The 20,189-nt window shown below is 42.1% G+C and overlaps 1 protein-coding gene across 2 annotated transcripts in view; it reads right to left on the bottom strand.

Moving 5' to 3' along the window:
* The window catches only part of ANKIB1 (ankyrin repeat and IBR domain containing 1), a 97,577-nt gene that overhangs the window by 76,012 nt on the left and 1,376 nt on the right, over window positions 1-20,189 (bottom strand). The window lies entirely within an intron of this gene.

The following is a 20,189-nucleotide window of genomic DNA, read 5'->3' as shown; positions in this document are numbered from 1 at the left end:
AACCAAGAGCCACAGAATAAAATGCTGGCACCTGGAAAAGCATGGACAAAGAGCACTCAGTGACCTTTGTTCCCAGAATTGTGTCAGGAAGGGTGTCCCTGGCCCCGAGGCAATCTTCCCAGGACGCCTTGAGAAGCACCTGCAGCACTCAGAACTCGGACCGGACCGACTGCCGGGCCGGGGTGGCGGCCCAGTGCAGCACCAGCTTCCTCTCTCCAGACAGAAGACCAGAGAACGACTCTAGGTGAACTGCGACCCCCTGCAAGCAAGCTGTTTGGAGCTGATGCTAAACTGAAGGAACAAGGCTGCCATGGGAACTGACTCTAGGATAGGAGATCCTGTTCACTTCCACGCCTGCTATAGCTGCTAATTGTGGTATCCTAACAATGAAAAATTACTTCTGATGCAGCGGCCGAGGGGCCAGGCAGGGTCATGCAGCCCTGAGGGGTGGGCTCAGTGAAGGCTGAGTCCAGCTGCCCTGTTCCCCACTGTCCTCACCTTTGTGCCAACCCCAGGCCAGTAGGGGGTTCCACAGCCTCCCCAACCCGGAAGCAGTCTCTGCCCTGTCTTGTAGTGGGTGGTTTGGTAACTGAGGCCTTGGCACCACAGGGCCATTAGACCAGGGTGCTGAGGCCATGCCCGGTGTCCAGGTTCCTCAGTCCTCAGGGACTCTGCACCCTCACACCCTTCTTTCCCTCAGTCACTACTTTCCCCTCAGAAATCCTTTCCCCAGACTCTGCCCCACCCCCCAGAATTCTCTCCTCAGAATTCCTCACACACGGAATTCTCCGAGGATCCTGCACATAATTATGGGGTTCAGTTTGCCCATGTGGTACAGATTCGAGTCAGGACAGCAGCTGGGTAAAACATGGAAGGGTACCTGCAGAGGCTTGGTGGGATTTTCTGGGTGGGGAGGGCTCTACAGCTCATAATTGCAGCAAGTTTTCGCTTCTCAAGTTTAATACTAAGGGTCTGGGGGGGATGATTCAAGAGCAAAATCCTTACTTTGAAACTGCCTAGACGCCTTTTGGGAGCTGGTTCATGTCTTGGCAGCTTCACTTCCCACCATTTCCTTCCCTGTGGCCTGGGAAAGCAGCTGAGGATGGCCCAAAGTCTTGGGAACCTGCTGCCTCCCAGGACATTAGCAAGTAGCAGAGCCCAGCTCCTGACTTCAGCATTCTACTTACACGCATGCCTCAAATACTCAGGTCCCTAACACCCACATGGATCACCCGGGTTTGGGTCTTGACTCCTGGTTTTGGTACCGCCTGGCCCAGCGCAGCCCTGGCCACAGTGGGCATTTGGGGACTACGCAAGCAGATTCCTGGTCTTTCCCTCCCAGGTAAGTACATAAACTAACAAATTTATTTACTGTCACTTGAACATGAGGGACATAATGATATCAATTGTAGAGGAAACAGAAGCAATATAAATTCTTGATTGGTAACAGAAAAATGTAATGCTTAAAATACCATCTTAAGCACAAACTAGTGTGCAGTGGGCCTTCTGTAAGGGAGCTGTTTCCTGAGTGCTCTAACCTCCACTGCTGCTGCACTGGGGCCCGCTGTCCTTTCCTGCCACAAGACACTGACACTGTCCACACCTGACCGCCATCTCTTCTCCCTGCCTTCATTCTCTCCTCATTAATGTTTTTAGGAGTAATTCCCATCATCCAGGCCGTGAGACACACGAGGAACTCCTTTGAGAGACCTCGGAAAGGCTCCTGAATCATAAACTAAAACTCATGGTAAGAAAGCGTTTATTCTGCCCCAGGATGTTGTCTAGAGACAGAAAGGAAGAAGCTGAATGTGGAAGGCAGAGACATGCAAAGAACCCCAGTTCTGGGTAACCGTACTGAATCACTGAGTTATTCAGCTCTTGAACCATCCTATCTGGATTCATCTTGTTGAATAATATTCTAAATCTTTCTCAATGCCAAGGCCATTTCGTGTGAAACAATAAAGCCCTTACTAAATATGCCTAAATAAGCAGCATGTCATTTGACGCTGGAAGCACCCTAATTAATACTATACATTTTTCTTTCTTGCATAACTTCAGCTTTCCTGGAATTGATAACTATATGTTTTGTTCTTACATACTTGGCAGTTTTTTACAAGTAAAAAGCTGCCTGCCTGGGGCTTTCCACTCTGGTTCTGCTGTACAGGTTTAGACCAAATCTGCGCTTTTCCTGAATCATGTGCTCATTTTATCGGAGCATATCCTCTAGTAACTTACAGGGAGGATGAATGCTACAGAGGCAAATTTTCATGTGCTTTTCCTTTCCTTAATCCTCTCACATTATATGGTTGCTGACAATTCTGAAGTAATGAACTTACTCGCCTTTTGGCTACAGTCTTTTTTGCAGGGTGTTTTAATGTCCAATACATTTTATGTCACATGTTTTCCTCTCTCTGAAATGTCTCAGGGTCTCTTATCTCGGAGTGTGTTTCTTCTTTTTTAATCATGATAAAATATACCTCACAGAAAGTTCACCATTTTAGCCAATTTGTTAGTTGTGCAGGTCAGTGGCATTAAGTGCTTTCACACTCTTTTTTAACATCATCACCATACATCTCCATAACTTTTTTACTTTCTAAAACTCAAAGTCTGGATCCATTAAATTCTAACTCCTCGTTTCCCCTTCACCGAGCCTCTAGCAACTACCATTCCTTTTCTGTCTCTTTGAAGTTGTGTGGTTCTTTATTAAATTCACTTTTCCCAATATGCGGATTCATCTCCAGTTCCAATATTTCTACTTGTCATTTAATTTCTTTTCTTTACCTTTAAGAAGAAGTCCTATTATTTGGATAACAGTCTGGCTAGTTTCTTTAATTTTCCAAACTTTCTAATCTTTTATATCTTCACCTTTTTATTCTACTTTCAAAGAATCCCATTAACTTTATCTTCCTTTAAAGTTCCATAGTTTTATCTGCCAATTACTCTGCTGAATTTAAATTCTAGTTATCACAATCATTTCTTTAGCTCGTTCTGGTCACAGTGGCTAATTCTACAATAGTCTGTATTTACACCATGGGTTTAACATTTTATATCTACGAAGACATTACTTGTTTCTGAAAAAAAATATTTTGCATTTATTTAAAAGGTAGGGAGAGAGGGAAGATAAAGAGGAGGAGAAGGAAAAGAAGAAAGGGAGAAAGAGCGAGGGAGGAAGGAGGGAGAGAGAGAAGGAGAGAGAGGGAGAAGAAAAGAGGGAGAAACATTTTCCACCTGCTGTTCCATGCTTTATATGCCTACAATAGCTGTCACAAAAAGTGCATATTTATAAGAAAGTAAGAAACCAGAAGCAGAGCCAGGACTCAAACCCAGGTACTCTAATACGGGATGCAGGTATCCCAAGCACCATTTCAACTGCTGTTCCAAACACCTGGCACTAAATATTCTTTTAAAAAAGTTTTCTAGTTTCATAGGCCCAGCGTGATGGCGCAATTGGCTATCCTCTCATTACAAGTGCCAGGATCCCATATAGCTACTGGTCCATGTCCTGGTAGCTCCACTTCCCATCCAGCTTTCTGCTATTGACCTGGGAAAACAACAGAAGATGGTCCAAAGTCTTGGGACCCTGCACACAAGTGGGAGACCCAGAGGAAGCTCCAAGCTCCTGACTTTACATCAGCTCAACTTTGATCACTGCTGCAAGTGACAGTCAAGGCGTGGCCAGGCTGAAGCCAGGGCCTGAAATTCCATCCAAGTCTCCCATATGAATGACAGGGACCTAACTACCATCAGAGCACAGATTAGCAGGAAGCTGGAATCAGAAATGGACCTAGAATTTGAACTCCAACACGATACATGGCATCTTAGTTTCTGCGTCAAGTATCCACCCCACCAAAACAATTTTTTTAGAATAAAATGTAAGCGGCCCAGACAGTAGCCTAGTGGCTTAAGTCCTCACATTTCATGCTCCGAGATCCCCTATGGATGCCGATTCATGTCCCAGCAGCCTCACTTCTCATCCAGCTCCTTGCTTGTGGCCTGGGAAAGCAGTTGAGGACAGCTCAAAGCCTTGAGACTCTGCACCCATGTGGGAGATCTGGAAGAGGCTCCTAGCTCCTAGCTTCGGATCAGCTCAGCTCCAGTCAGTTGTGGCCACTTGGAGAGTGAACCAACGAATGGAAGATCTTCTCTGTAAATCTGACTTTCATAAAAAAATTTTTAAAAGAAACTTAAAGCAAAAAGAATAAAATGGAAGGAAACTGATCAGTTTTAAGAGTTATTCTAAATCTAAAATAATTAAGACAATATGGTACTGGCAAAGGAATAGGCAAAACTTCACAACACTTTAAACAGAATCCAAAAATAAACCCATACAAGTGTAGTTAATTAATTTTTAGCAAAGTTTCAAATGAAGCATGATCCCAAATCTAAAAGTAAAACTTGAAATGTAAAACTTCTAGAGAAGAAAAGTTTGAAGAAAATTTTCAGGATGTGGGATCAGACACAAAATAATTCTTAAAATGACAACAAAGATTTAAAAAAATGACATCAAAGCATCATGTATAAAAACCAAGGGATAAACTGTACCTAATTAGAACAACAAACCATTAATCTACAAAAGATAATGCAGGTAAGATGAAATAACAAGCTACTGACTGAGAGAAACACCCGTGTCTGCAGCCATACCACCTGAACGGGCCTGCTCTAGGCTGAAGCCAAGCAGGGTCGGCCTGGTTAGTACTCGGATGGGACAGAGAAAACATCCGGAAATGACACACTTGAAAAAGGAAATGTCACCACTTAGATGCCTCACAAAAGCTTATATACTACATGTTTCTTTTTATATTTTTCTTCCCCCAAACAGGTGAAGTGCTTGCCAATGGGTGGGGTAGGTGAGAGTATGACTACTAAGAGGCAGGACAAAGGAGCTTTTTGCAGGGTGATGGAAATATTCTGGATTCTAACCTTGGCAGTGACGATGCTAACTTATACGTATGCTACCAAAATAAGTCATTTTAATGGTAATTTTTAAAGTAACGTTTGAAAGTTGTCTGCTTCTCTCTAATTACCAAAAATCCCCGGGTCTCCCTTACTGAATGCTGCTTGTTTGCTTCAGCCGCTCTTGCAGAACAAGTTCCTCACATTGGCTAACGGGTCACAGTTAGCAGCAAAGCAGTAGACACTGCACTATGGCTGGCGAGTCAGATGCTTTCAGGCACCGAGGAGGAGCAGGATGTGATGCCAATGTAACCAATATCTTCTGGTCCATGCTTGGCAACACCTTGGAAGGCATCAATGAAGCTGCTTCCTTAGGTTTATTCAGAATAAAGTCAGAATAATTTTCGTCCGTATTAGTATTATAAGGTCTCCAAGTAATGTTAACAGAAAAAGAGCTTTCAAAAAAATCCCTTATTTATACATTCCTTATAAATTCAGATGATGTTACTGAATAATCGCTATGTGTCAAATAAGCACAAGATAAGAGAAACACTTTTTTGTGGATTTTCTACTCTTACTGAAGGAGCAAATGACAAGACAATATTAAGACTTATGCCATCGACTTATACTTTGTTTTTCTAATTTACATAAATGATCGTTTCAGAATCACAAGCATATCTGATATTAGCCAAATTTTTCCATTATTAAATAAGTACAGCCTTCAACCTAAGGAAACTGGTGCATAGTCCAGCAATATTTTATTACCCCTCTTTCAATCCAAGGGTAAGACATGCTAATACAAAAGAAAGTTCACTCCACAGACACTGTACAACGCTTTCAATTATACCAATTTCTCATGTTCTTAGTGTTTAAAGTCAAACACTAAGTACAGTGAGGAAACAATGGCCTGCTGCCATGCCTACAAAATTACCTTTTTGACAGGAGAAATTTATACTGTAGAGTACTGCCCTCTCTAAACACCTTATCCCAAGCTGTTTTAATAATGAAGGGTTTTTCTCCTTATAATCCTGTGAATAAAGCTTACTACACACAAACAATGTATGGCAAAGGAGGCAGAGATACACAGTCCATGGTGTCAATGTGGCTATTAAGTCAAGATGAACAGTTCAAAGCAAAGAACGGTAAAGACAAATCTTAAAACAGGATAAAGCTTGTACAACATGATGTTTCAGTTTTCAAGTCAACAGCTTTGCAAAAGAGAATCCTTCCTGTAAAGCCCACAGGAATGCAGCGTCTCCCTGCGTACCTGCTGTGTACTCTATCACCCACAGCAGTCTCACTCCTCTAACACAAACAATCCGAATTTTTGAAAGATTCCCTTTCAGCCACGGCCAGACCCGCTTCTGAAGGGTTGGCTCCATGACAGCAGTTCAGCAAATCAAACAAAAAGTAATTTTTCACAATAAATGGTGCTGAACTGGTCATCTACCTACTAACAAACAAAACAAAACAAGGAACAACAGCAAGTCACGACTACTCCCTTCCTTGACCTAGTTTGCCAGACCCACCTTGTCTCATAAACACACAAGGAACTTCTCCATAAAACACCTTGCATTTGAACTTGGTTTCATTCTTTTCTTTTTCTGGCTAGAGTAAAAGCACATCCCCTTCCAAGCAGAGGCACAAGCTTCATGTGTGCTATGAATCCTTTTCTCTTATAAAATAACTTCTTGTGGAGCGGGCATTCAGTCTAGCAGATGCCCAAGCATCACATCAGAGTACTGGGTTCTAGCCTCTGGCTGCTAATCTCAGTTTCCTGCTAATGCAGACATTGAGTGGCAGGAGTGATAGCTCACATGGCTGGATTCCTGCCAGTCACATGCAAACCTGGACTGAGTCCTAGCTCCTTACTTTAGCCGGGTGCAGCCCAGCTGTTATGGGCACTGGTGTAGTTAATCAGTAGATGGGATCTTTCTCGAAGAACTAAAAATATCTGAATTTAATTAAAAACTTTTCCTTTTTTAAGGTTTATTTTTATTGGAAAGGGGGATTTATTTAGAGAAAAGGAGAGACAAAGAGAAAGATCTTCCATTGGCTGGTTCACTCCTCAAAGTGCCGACACAGCTGGAGCTGAACCAGTCTGAAGCCATGAGCCAGGAGCTAGGAGGTTCTTCTAGGTCTCCCACATGGGTGCATGAGCTCAAATACTTGGGCCATCTTCTGCTGCCTTCTCAGGTCACTAGCAGGGAGCTGGATGGGAAGTGGAGCAGCCAGGACATGGACTGGCACCCGTACATTAGCTTGTAGAGCCACCGTACCAGCCCACTCACCTTTTCAAAAATCATGGTCTCTTTACCCCATCCAATTTCTGTGTCACTAACTTTTTAGACACTACACTGACACATACTCTATTATTTTCCATTTTGACCATATCTATCCCTTTAAAGGATGAAGTTAGTAAGAACTTAGTCAATTGCATATTCACATAAGGGAACTAGTGCTGTGGCATCGCCAGCTAAGCCACTGATTGCTGCCTGGGCATTCCACATGAAGGCTGGCTTTATTCCCAGCTGCTCCACTTCTGATAAGCTCTCTGCTAACACACCTGGGAAACAGAGGAAGAGGGCTCAGATGCTTGGGCCCCTGCACCCAGATGAGAGATGGGGAAGAAGCTCCTTTCTTTAGCTTGACCCCACCCCAGCCACTGCAGCCATTTGGGAAGCAAAGCAGCAGATGGAAGATCTTTATCTCCATCTCCCCTATTCTCTTCCGACTCTACCTTTCCAATAAATAAAATAAATGACTTTTTAAAAACCTGTAAAGGTAGCCCAGCGCAATAGCCTAGCGGCTAAAGTCCTCACCTTGCATGCACCAAGATCCCATACAGGCACCGATTCATGTCCTGTCAGCCCCGCTTCCCTTCCAGCTCCCTGCTTGTGGCCTGGGAAAGCAGTTGAGGACGGCCCAAAGCTTTGGGACCCTGCACCCACAAGGTAGACGTGGAGAAAGCTCCTAATTCCTAGCTTCAAATCAGTTCAGCTCCGGCCATTACAACCATTTGGAGAGTGAATAGGTGGACAGATCTTCCTCTCTGTCTTTCCTCCTCTCTGTATATCTGACTGTCCAATAAGAAAAAAAAATCTTTAAAAAAAAGCTGTAAAGGACCTGGCATGGTGATGTACAGGCTAAATCCTTGCTTTGCATGTGCCAGGATTACACAGGGTGCTGGTTTGTGTCCTGTGAAAGCAGTCAAGTCTGGCCCAAAGCCTTGGGACCCTGCACCCCTACGTAGGAAACATGGAAGAGGTTCCTGGCTCCTGGCTTCAGATCGGCACAGCTCTGGCAGTTATGGCTCCGTGTGGAGTGGATCTTCCTCTCTGACTTTCTTCCTCTCTATATATCTGACCTGCCAATACAAATAAAATAAATCTTTAAAGAAAAAAACCTATCTTGTTGAAGTTTCAATTGTGGTTTCTCACGTAAGGCCCCATTTTGACCTGAGCCCAGAGGGAGACCTCCAGGTAGGCCCTGTAACCAGGCCTGGGTACTAACAACACAGTCTTGTTTCACTCTGAGAATTCACTGAGTTGAACATTTATGATTTATGTACGTTCCTCTCAATATGTATAAAATATTGCAAGAAAGCTAAATGGAACTTGTTCTGCTTCACAGTTAACTACCACCCCTTAACTCAGCTCTGCTTTACAGCGAATGCTGTGACAGCGCTGTTTACACACCTGTTGCAGTCATCATTTTCCATTCACTTCAACTCATCCCACTGTGGCTTCCATTCCCTTTGCTTCCTGAATCTGCTTACCAAGATCACCAAAGACTTTCCACAAGCACCAACTACCACATTATTTCCTCTCCCACTCAAGATTCACCCTTCATTATCTGCTATGTCCATGAAGGAGGCCATTGCTGGCTGTGACACCACCGAGCTTTGCCCGCGGAGGGAAGGGGAGGACCATGAGAGGAGGAAGAGGACTCTTCTGACTCTGCTGTGCTCCTCCCCGCAGGCCTCTGCACGTGTGGCAGCATCTCAGGGACAACTTGCCTTGGGATCTGGAAGGTGGCTTCCGGGTATGAGTCCACACCATGAGTGGACTCCCGGAAATCCTCGAGTGTGGCACTTCCTTTGTCTGCACATCCCTCCTGGGCAGCACACAACCACCCCGTCATGTTCTGCCAGTGAGGTGCTCTGCCCAGACTCCTCGGAGAGGTTTTTCTGTCACTAACTTCTGACATTAGGACGCAATCTCTGACATGAAAAATCAAAAGCACAGAACTTTAACAGCAAGCACATAAAATTCAAGTCTTGTTGGGACAAGAGAAGCTGAGTAACCAAGCAAAGGTGCCTGTGTGGGATTTAACTACTCCAGTCAAGTAGTTATTAAGCACTGGCTACCAAAGACACTGAAGTCTACAAAACCTTCAAAAATCCAGATTCCAGTGGGTACACTTGAGCAGGCTTAAAATAGGCATTGACAAGTTTTGGAATTATGAAAGAAGTTGTATATAAAGTTATATACATCATGATTTAAAAAGTAATTCCAAAAGTGAGTTGCACGCTGAAGTATTACTATGACTTTTCAGTCTGGGCTGGATCTGCAGTTTGAAAGTTGACAATGTATAGATGGCATTAAATCACTTGTATAAAAGTTTTCAAAAAAAACATTTACAAAGATGTAAGCATAGTGAAATCTTCCACACACTCTTCTGCAATTTGAAAATGCTAAAATTTCTCTCCTATGTAGGTTACTGAATTATAAACTGTTTATTGTGTACATATCAAATTGGATACAAATTAGGGAGCATATACCAACCATACCAATGAGTAAAGAATATGGACAAAGATAGCAGTAAGAGGAATTACTGAGAGCATCAAAAATTTAAGTGCACAACTTTGTTACAGAACTGTCACCCTGACTTTGTGGCATTTGCTCTTAAAACTGGCCCTTAAAGTTTAACTGCCTTGGTTTAAATACAAAATATTCCAGGTGAAGAGTTCCTTTAAGTACCAGGTGCCTGAAGCCCTCCTGAGCACATGGACCTGCACTATCTTTTCCCACTCCAGCCCATCCTGCCATGACTGCCACAAACAACTTTATTCTACCTTCTGAGCTGAGCCCCAGAATTATAGCTTTTATTTTATCCTTATTTGGAACTCCTCCTTCCTACCCAGGCTTTCTCCATCAGCTCCTTATCCAAAGCAGAGAACACAGAAAAAAATGACTGAAGGAACTATTTCTGAAATTCTCCCAATGATGCCTATCACTAGTACCTAACATTATTCTAGAAGCACAGGAAACAATTCATCGCAAATGACAGATAACTGGCAATACCAGTAGCACCTAAAAACTTGTCAGGAATGCAACTGCTCAGGGCGCAGCCAGCTGTTCTGACTTAGAAACTGGAGGTAGGGCTCAGGGCATCCGTGTGTTCACCAGCCCTTAGGTGACTGCGATGCATGCCACCCTCTGGAAACCTCTGAGTAGCAGCAGGAAGGCTGAATTCTCTCAAGGAGTATCAGCTAACAGCGGTCACAGGCTACAGACTCCTCAAACACTGGGACCTTATTAATCTTGCTTTCTCTTTTGTTATTCATCTGGCATTTAAAGCACATTCACGTTACCAAAAAAAAAAATTTTAAAAAAAAAACATGAAACTCCTTTGCTGAGTTCCCCAGTTTCTTCTCCCTTGACACCATTCCTTTTCCTCTATTCCCAGTCTACTTAAAAAAAAAAAACCAAGAAGGTTTTTTTTCAATCAAAATATCCCATCTTTAACTTTCTTAGTGATTCTGTGGATGCTGTCACATTTGAAACAATGAAAAGACTTGAGAAGATTGTTTATCAGTACATGGGTGAGAAAACGTGGCCACAGTGATCACATGGCAAGCGTACTTCTTATACAAGGAAAGAAACCAAAGAATAAATTATCCTTAGCCACTAGTTTAACAGTATGAAGTAAGGACACAGGGTGAAAGAACAATAGTCTTTATTTTTACAACTGCTTTGTGGAAGTAAAAACACTCAAAACCCACGAATTACTTATTTATGTGTTGGCAATAGTGCATGCCCTTTTCTCATTCATAGTTCTAGATACTAAATATGAAAGAGACAACATTAATAAGAGTGTCTCCAGCTATCTAATAGCACAACATGTCATGTCATGCCACTGTTTTGTCCCCCCACTTGTCCTATCACTTTGGCACTGTTTCTCAGAAACAAATCTCTGAACTGTTCACAGTAACAGCTTCATTTATATAATGTGGCAATTCTTCCTACCATTTCTCATCCTGACAAAGCAGAGTCAAGCCTGTTGGATTCTTTGTGTCACAAGCTGAACATTTTAATTGTACTCTAATCTCAAGACCTCTGCAACATACAGATAATTCAAAGGGAAGTAAGTGCTGCAGAAGGCCATATGGTTCACAAAGAAAGATCAGCTGGATGGGCAGCGGAGCCGTGAAGATCTACCTTTTGACTTCAAGTCTGAATTCTAACCTTTCTTTACCCTCATTTTATAAGAAAGAAGTCATAATATTAATACACTGCCTCCCATTACTGATATCTAGCACAAACTCCTTGAGGACAGGAGCTGTATGTCTCACACATCTCTAGAACCTCCAACATTACACTGGTGTTCAATAAATACTTAACCAATATTGAGACAGATTTTAATACATTACATAAACTTTTTAATAGGGGCTCTTGTTTCTAGATCCCACTCCTAACTGCATTTTCCCTACTATGTTAGGGTTAACTGTATCAAAATGTAAGCCTGATATTCTTCAATTCCAGTGAAAATGTTTCCAAAGGATCCCAGCCCTGAGAAAAAGTCTTTGCCAAGACCAACATTTCTCTCACAACCTCTTGTAACTCAGTCCCACCCACTGAGCAGAAGCTCTGTTCTCACCTGCCCTAAGCCCTCTGCAAAGAGCACCTCCTGCTACCCATTCAGGTCTTGCAATCAGACTATTTCTGATTATAGTTCTCCAATTCTCAACTAGACTGCATGTCTTGTCTCCCTAACTTGAGAGTAAGTTCGACTCACCATATACGACTATAATAAAATGCTTATCTACTTCAGACAAGGATCACACCACGGTCAGTTTTATCCCCATCAGCCATAATAGTTGATGGTACAAACAACACATTTAGTAAGTATTATTTATTGAACATAATGATAAAGTGCTGTGTTCCCTAACATTAGCTTCTGCCTTAAGAATGTAATCAAGCTTATCTCACTGTTCACTTGTAAACAACTTGACAAAAAAATTTTTAATATGCCAGCCCAACAAGTTATAGTGAAAAAAAAAAAACTTATGGGGACTTTTTCTCCAGATTATTTTTTCGAGGGAAAGAAAATTAGTATTTCACAAGAACCTGTTATTCTGGGGGGTAGGAGGGCGTCTGTCTTGTCCCACCCCAGAGGTTACAGTCACCAAACTGGGTCTGACCCCTTGCCAGTGAATAGAAGGCTGAGCCACAGAAGGACAAGGAGCAGAAGCTGTTGCTGGGCTCACAGTGCCCTCCGGAGTCCCCAAGGGGGCAAGTGTGGGTCCCCACATAGGAAGACAAAGTGGCCAGCGTGCCCCCACAGTGCTGCAGAGCCCCACACAGCCCTGAACAATCGACAGCTAATTTCTCAGTCCTCGAGGAAGCCAATTCCCCTAAGTTGTTTATGTGACTTTTTGGGGGGTTCCCGAAGAAACTGGACACGATTATTATTTAACAGGAAAGAACACAGAGTTAGAAAACATTTAGGAAGAGTCCATATAATCTAGACAGGAGAGATTCCTTGAGACATCAGAAGTTACAGAGAAAAAAAAATAGGCATCAATGATCACATCAAAGGCCAAGAGAAAAATTCATGGTAAATTATGTGACATCAATACACACACAAAAGACGACAGACTATATCTGCAAATAAATCAATGGGCTACAGTCATAAGAAATATATCAAAGAGCACCATCAAACTGGTCAGAAACAAGATTATTGAAAATATGAATAAACAGATGAATAAGCAATTCACAGACCTGAATATGAAAATAATTGATAAACACATCAAAAGATGTTCAGCCTAACAAGCAGCAGGGAAACACACTGTTAGGGCTCCTGAACTGTAAGTCTGCTTCACTGTCAAAGGAAAGCGCTCGTTCACAGCGACTGTGCAGAAGACAGATCGACCCTCAGACATTGATAATGACAATAAAAACGGTGTCAACATTCCTGGAAAATGACTTGATATTATGTATAAAAAATAAATCAATAATACTCTGTACAAAGACATTTATTACTGTTAGGATTCATAACAGAAGTCTAGAGACATCATAGATGTCTAAAATGCACAATTACGGCTCCAGACATTTGCTGCTACAGAGTAAACAACCCAAACACAGGAAGGACAAAAAGCTAGCCTCACATGATTGAGGAGTGCTCCTCCTTAAATATTTTAGGGACATCAAAATATAAATACATGGTTCCTCATAACCTGTAGGTTGGGTGGCAGTTTCTCTGCTTGCATGAGCTCTGGTTCCTCTGCGTGGCCCTTCAGTTAAAGGGTCAGCTGGACTGTCTGCTGGTTGGTGCTGACTCCCACACGTAGTGGTTTGATTCTCCTACAGGCTAGACCAGCTTCCTTCCTAGGCATCGTAGGAAAGTGTTCCTTGAAGCCGCTTAAAGACCTGGCTCCAACACTCACCAATCACTTCTACCATATTCACTGGTCAAGTCACAAGAGCTATAGACACAGACTGCACTTGCAGATGGAAGGAGCAGTTAGGGTACACGGCAAAGAGGAATGTGTACCAGGATTCGAGAAAACAGATGATGGTCACACATTCCACCACAGGCAGGTAGTGGGTGTAGAAGTGTGTTTGTCTGTATGTATACAGATTGTAAAAAGATTGGCATGTTGTTTATATGCCCATGTGGGAAGTTTTTCAGATATAAGTGAATTTTTAAAAAATCAAGGTTCAGACACTGAATTAGTTCATAACACTTAATGATGAATTTATCATTACAAATGTGTTTGGAATTCCTTGAAACACATGTGAGAAAGTCAGCATGCTAGCTGAGGATACAGGGCCCTGGGCACGTATCAGCAAGACAGAGGAGAGGGTCAGTTAGCCCAGAGGTGAGGACAGCAGGTAGACAGAGGCGTGAGCTCCACGAGGAGTTGCAGACTTCCAAAGGAGCATAGGCGAGCAGGCCTGATGGCCAATGATTAAGGAAGCGGAGGTGGGCAGATGGTCCACACGACAACAAAAGCAGTAACACACTGAGCAGATAAGTAAAACAAACTGGACAAGTGATAAATGTGTTGAAGTTACAGTGAGGCCAGGTTTCTTACTCCAGAGAGACATTTATTAAACTTGGAAAGGGGCAAAGCAAGAAAAGAATCCTAGGGTATTGAACTGCAATTGGAACTACAGGAACAAATGTGATTTTATAATACTATGCGTATGGGTATAAAATTAATTATGTGTGTGAGAGTGGTGTTTGGCCTACAGGATAGATGCGAGATAGGACACACGGAGCCCATATCAGAGCATCTGCCTTCACTCCCCAGGTCCAGCTCCCACATCCAGCTTTCTGATGATCTAAGCCCGTGGAGACAGCAGTAATGGCTTGAGTGGTTGAGTTCCTACCACTGTCCTGGGAGACCAGTGTTTCTTCTTGGTTTCCGGGTCAGCCTGGCACAGGCCTAGCTACTGAGAACATTTGTGGAGTGAGCCAGGACAGGAAACTCTCCCTCTATCTGGTTCTGAAAAAAATTTTTTTATCTTCATGATAGAAATGGATATTGTACCATAGCAGATTAAGCATCTGCTTGGGCTGTCCACATCCCAGATGGAGCGACCAATGCAGATCCCAGTTAATTGGTGCTTCGGAGAAATCTTCTCACTGCTGAACTAGTAAGGTAGCAGATAAGAGCCCAAAGCACTCTGCGTTCTCACCCACATGGGTGACCCAGATGGGTTCCTGGATCCTGGCTTCAGCCTGGCCTAGATTTAACTGTTGTGGGGCAACTGTAGAGTGAACCAGCAGATGGGAGATCTTTCTGTTTCTCCCCCTATCTCTCTGCTCCTCTGCCTTTCAAATAAATAAACACATCTTATAAAAAAAGTTTATGGAAAATCTAAGTGAAAAGTTTCTTTTGGCACAAAAAATTTTAATGAAGTTCATGCAATTTTTCATAGTAAAAAATCTACATAAACTTTCTGAAGACCTTTTAGATGTATACACATAAAAAAATTATTTTTGTACACCAAAAAAAATCCAAGCTAAGCCTCCAGTTGTAGCATTTGTACCCCATATGAGCACTTTTTGGATCCTGTCTGCTGCACTTCTGATCCAGCTCCCTGCTTATCACCTAGGAAAAGCAGCAGAGGCTGGCCCAAGCCTAAGGGCTCATGCACACACATGGGAGGCCCGAGAAAGAAGCTCTTGGCTTCAGACTGGTCCACCTCTGGCCGTGGTAGCTATTTGGGGATTGAACTCATAGCTGGAACATCTCTCTCTCCCCCCCATTCTCTCTCTGTAATTCTGCCTTTCCAATAAAAAAAAATAAATCTTTTTTAAAAATCAACTTTCCACAAACTTTTTGAAGTATCCTAGAAATGTCCTCTGAGGGCCTAGAAGCAATGGCATCCCAATATCATTGGATAGCACACTAAGCCTCCAAATGTGTTTTTAAATTAAAGTTCTTTATATTATTTATCTGAAAAGCAGAAGGGAACATTAAGAGAGAAGGGTCTTCTGTTCCCTGGTTCAACAATCAGCCAGGCTGGCACAGGTCAAATCCAGGAGTCCAGAACATAATCCAGGTCTCTCACATTGGTGGCAGGAAGGCCAGTACTAAGCCATCACCTGCCTCCCCCCAGGGTTTGCATTAACAAGAAGGTAGCAACTCACTAGGAGCCAGAAAGAATCCCAGTACTCAAAACATGGAACCGGGATACCCAAAGTAACATTTTAACCATTGCACCAAAAGCCTAAATCTTTATTTTTAAATCCCATCTTTATCAAAGAAAACGAAACAGAAGCAACAAAAAACAGGACTGCTTGAGGAACTGGCTGATTCTAGAACTAGACAAGGCAGCACGAGATGACTCAGTAACGGCCTGTTTCACCGGAGTCCTAAGGAAACGCACAGTGAATGACACAGGACCATGACAAATCAGCACAGAAGCCAACTTAAAGAACCGCTGGCTAGCAAAATAATAACAGTAACAAACCAAAACATAGTAAATAAAACCCCATGAGTCTTTATTGATCTAAAACAACAAGAGGGAGAAAATAGTAATAACTTAAAATAAAACACCAACTAACACAGTAGAAGGAATAATCACTACAGAATTATCATTTAACAATCATTACAGATGTGCTTAACTCAGGTGGTGGAGGGGTTGTTACTGACACCCACTAAATTTAGCTAGTGAATGGAAGTTTGTTCAAAAAAAGTGAGGGTGTCAGTAGAATTCTGGAATACATCTCCACAAATACTAACCAACCACAATGGGACAGAAATATGATCTTGCTAACGTCGGTGCTAGTGGCACCATGATACCATGGCTGTGAGCGAAATGAACTGAGAAGGATGTGACACCATTTCAGGGGTATTCCTGCCAGGAAAGCATCACCTGACTCGGGCCATGAGGAAACTGCATCGGCCCCCACGCAACGCAGGTCCTCTACCTCCTAACACCGTCAAGGACATAAATGGCAACATTGAGGCTGAAGAAGCCTAAAGAGATGACAATTAAATTGATCACATAATCCAGAGAGAGTCCTGCATGAGAAAAAACACTGCTGGCATAGTCGATAAACTCACACAGGTCCTTTGGGACTAGATAAGAGTGTGCGCCAAGTTAGATTTTCTGACTGAGAGGGCCTTATGTTGGTTGTATAAGAGTGCCTTGTTTTTAAGAAACAGACAGTGCAGTATTTAAGGGTGGTGGGATACCACATCTGCAGCCTGCTCAAAATGTTTAGAAAAAGACTGACAATGGGTGTGTGCATATGTATTTACATATACTTAAGTACGTATGCATGTAGAAATGTAACAAAACAATGGAAGAAATCTAGGTGATGAAATTATAATTATTTTTACTGTTTTGGTATCTTTCCTGGATGTAGAAGTTACTTCAAAATGATTTAAAAGTTCGAAACAAATATGTAATACATAACATCTAGTGTTAAGTACAAATGTGAATCAGCTATTAGCTGAAGCCAGGATATAAAAAACGCCTCGAATTATACAGACTTCATGTCGCCAGACTCCAGAGAGGCATTAACAAGAAGGGTAATGTTTGTATGCTTTCTTGGAGAACTAAGAGCATCTCAGTGTGTTAAATTAACGTTCCTGTAGTGCAGCAGTTTAGCAGTAACAGAATCGCCTATTGGAGCTCCAGTTGGATTTCCAGCTACTCTGCTTCCAATCCAGCTTCCTGTTGAAGTGTTTGGAAAAGAAGTAGATCACTCAAATACTTGGACCTCTGACACTAATACAGAAGACCAGGATGAAATTCCTGGCCCCCCACCTGCAGCCTGGCGTGGCGAGCTGTGGGGCCATTCAGGAGTGAACCAGTGAAAGCATGACCTCATCTCCTTCTCATATCAATCTGCCTTTCAAATAAACCTTAACACACACACAGCCCTTCCCTTTTTATTCATGGATTTTGAATGGGTATTTTACAACTCAATGAGGAAAGGAATCTTGACTGAGTCATCTTCATAGTCCAGCGCCTAGCACATTTATAGTTTAACCATGATTATGTCTTGGTACAGGAGCTGTATTGTCAACAGCGTTCCAATCACAAAAACGCAAGGACTCAAGCACTGCACAGATTTTGCTGCACTAAAAGGAAAGATTGTTGTACATCAAGTGAGCGTGTCTGTGGAAAACATCACAGGTGATCTCCCTTAGGAACTCAAGGGGTGTGACTCACCTGCCCACAGTGCTACAAACAGAAACACATGTACCCAGTGCTAACAGGCAACAGCCCCAAGCACAACAAAGTGTTCAGACTTTTCACTAAGGAACACAGAATAAAATTGTTTAGAATACAAGCAAGGCTTTCGGGGAAAAAGGCTGACAGGAGAAGACCCTGCTTAAAAGAAATGTTAGAGGGTCTAGAAACATCTCTTGAATTGAACACTATCAAATTGCTATTAAAATACACATCCTACTAACAGTATATGAATAAGATCATTTTCAAATATGAAGAGATGCATTTTCATTGCAGAAACCCCAACTTTCCAGGCCCGTTATCAGAATTATACTCAAAACTCTTTGAAAGCTGAACGTATCATGGTCCAACACTTCCTGAGGAATAGCTATATTTCTCAATACTTACATTGAGGTTCTTGTTCCAATGCTACCTTGTTTAAAAAAAAAAAACAGTTATACATGTCCAAACACCTAAGCTGATTATATCTCTTCAAAATTTTAAACAATATTTAAGAACTGCATTTTGATAGCATGTCTACTTTGGAATACAAAAGATACTGACACATTATGAAAGTAGGATTTTGTATGTTTGAAGCAATATTAGAGAATCAAAATCTATTATAGCTTTATTTTCACTTCTCTCTCTTCAGGAATACAGGTGAAATCTGTTCCAGCATTTTATAAGGTAAAACAACAAAACAAAGACATTCAGCAACCCTATAAATCAGAAATGTTGTGGTTTTTAAATGAAGATAAAATACTTAGGAATGTTCTAAGAATTACATGAGAAAATGTATGTACAGAAGCATGGTGCCTGGCACAAATAAACACCCAATAAACAGCAGTGTGCTCGACTGTCATTAAAAAGTGAAAGCCTGGACGACCGAGGGTCTTAAAAATCTGTTAGAGAAGCCCGCAAAAGCAGATGGATACAGTCTGATTGATTCAGTAAAGAATGGAATCCTGATACATTTAACCTCAGAGTTCCATTACTAACACAGGGCCTGGCTCACACAACAGGGTGTTCAGTAAAGATCTGCCGAAATGAAGGGAGTGTGAAAATATGTTATTTGGCAAATTCTTTTTTAAAAGAGGCAGTCTCAAGTTTCATGAAAAATAAACTGAATGTCCAAAAATGCTACTCCCTAAGCCAATAGCTGAAAAAAGAAAGAAAACATCTAAGCATTTTCTGAGGCAGGCACAGAAACTCCCCCTCAGACTGATGTGTCACATACAAAGCCTATTATGTGAGAGAAATGTTTAAGATTCTAATCTGAATAAATGTTGCATGCATCCTTCAAGGGAGAGGGAGTGGTAAGTACCCAAAGCATTGAGGAATCTTTCTCAATTTGTACGCAAGAAGAATCTCACGAACTTAAATCACAGTTCTTCCATCCACTGCTCTCAACTTACACATACAAGCAGGATGTGAATACATAATTTTATAATGACATTTCACTTTCACAAGTGTGAGTGCACACCCCAGAAAAGGAAGAGAAAAGAAAACAGAAAGTATGACAGGCTAACAAAACTTGCATGCCCTGTCTAAGCAGCCACCTGTCAGGACCCTGGCTTACTGCCATCTCACCGATTTGCAAACTCAAAATTTGTGGGGGACTAGGGGAGAGGCAGGCAGGGAGCAGGCAAATGCAATGTTAAAATATGGTGCTATCTAGCCCACCCCATCATGAGGATGATTCAGAGATCAACAGAATTGCTTATTAGTAAGACCTTTTTGAGGTTATTGCCTATTCTCTCACCACAGCACTCCATTCTTCCTGTTCGGAAACTAATCGATTTTACAGAGCTAAAGCCACACCCTTAACAACACACTCAAGTCAGCACAGTGTTTGACTTCCGTGCCAAGTCAAACACATTTCCAGAGAGACAGTCGGCGTGACATCTCCTGAGCCTACTTCAAACCCAAACCTGTTACCTGCGAAGCACAAATCAAACAAGAGCCTCAAATCAACTGCTCCAAAGAGGGCTTTTCCCAGGGGCTGCAGGTGGGGCATTCAAAACATTATCTTCTTAAAGAAATTCAGTTTTCAGAAAAACAGGAAACTACTGGGTTAAATAGGGGTTTGTAGCATATTTATCAAAGAACCTGCAATACAGAGTAAACTTAAATTAGCATTTATTTCCCATGGTGCCTTGACAAGTAGCCAACCAGTGGTGGAAGGCACTGTCCAACGGACAGTTAGAAGTTATTTTTTAACGTAAGTTCTGGAAAGTTCTGAAGTAGCAGTTTAAGAAGCAAATAACATTTTAATGAGGAAAAAAAAAACTGTTGACAACCTGGAAATATACATTGGCGATACTTCACAGAGTTTTTGTTCTAATCTAAGCAGGAAGATCAGGCACTCACTGT

The sequence above is a fragment of the Ochotona curzoniae genome, unplaced genomic scaffold (assembly GCF_017591425.1).
Source record: "Ochotona curzoniae isolate NIBS_2020 unplaced genomic scaffold, NIBS_Ocur_1.0 scaffold_3835, whole genome shotgun sequence".
Classification (NCBI taxonomy): domain Eukaryota; kingdom Metazoa; phylum Chordata; class Mammalia; order Lagomorpha; family Ochotonidae; genus Ochotona; species Ochotona curzoniae.
This window is presented reverse-complemented; position numbering and strand designations above follow the sequence as displayed.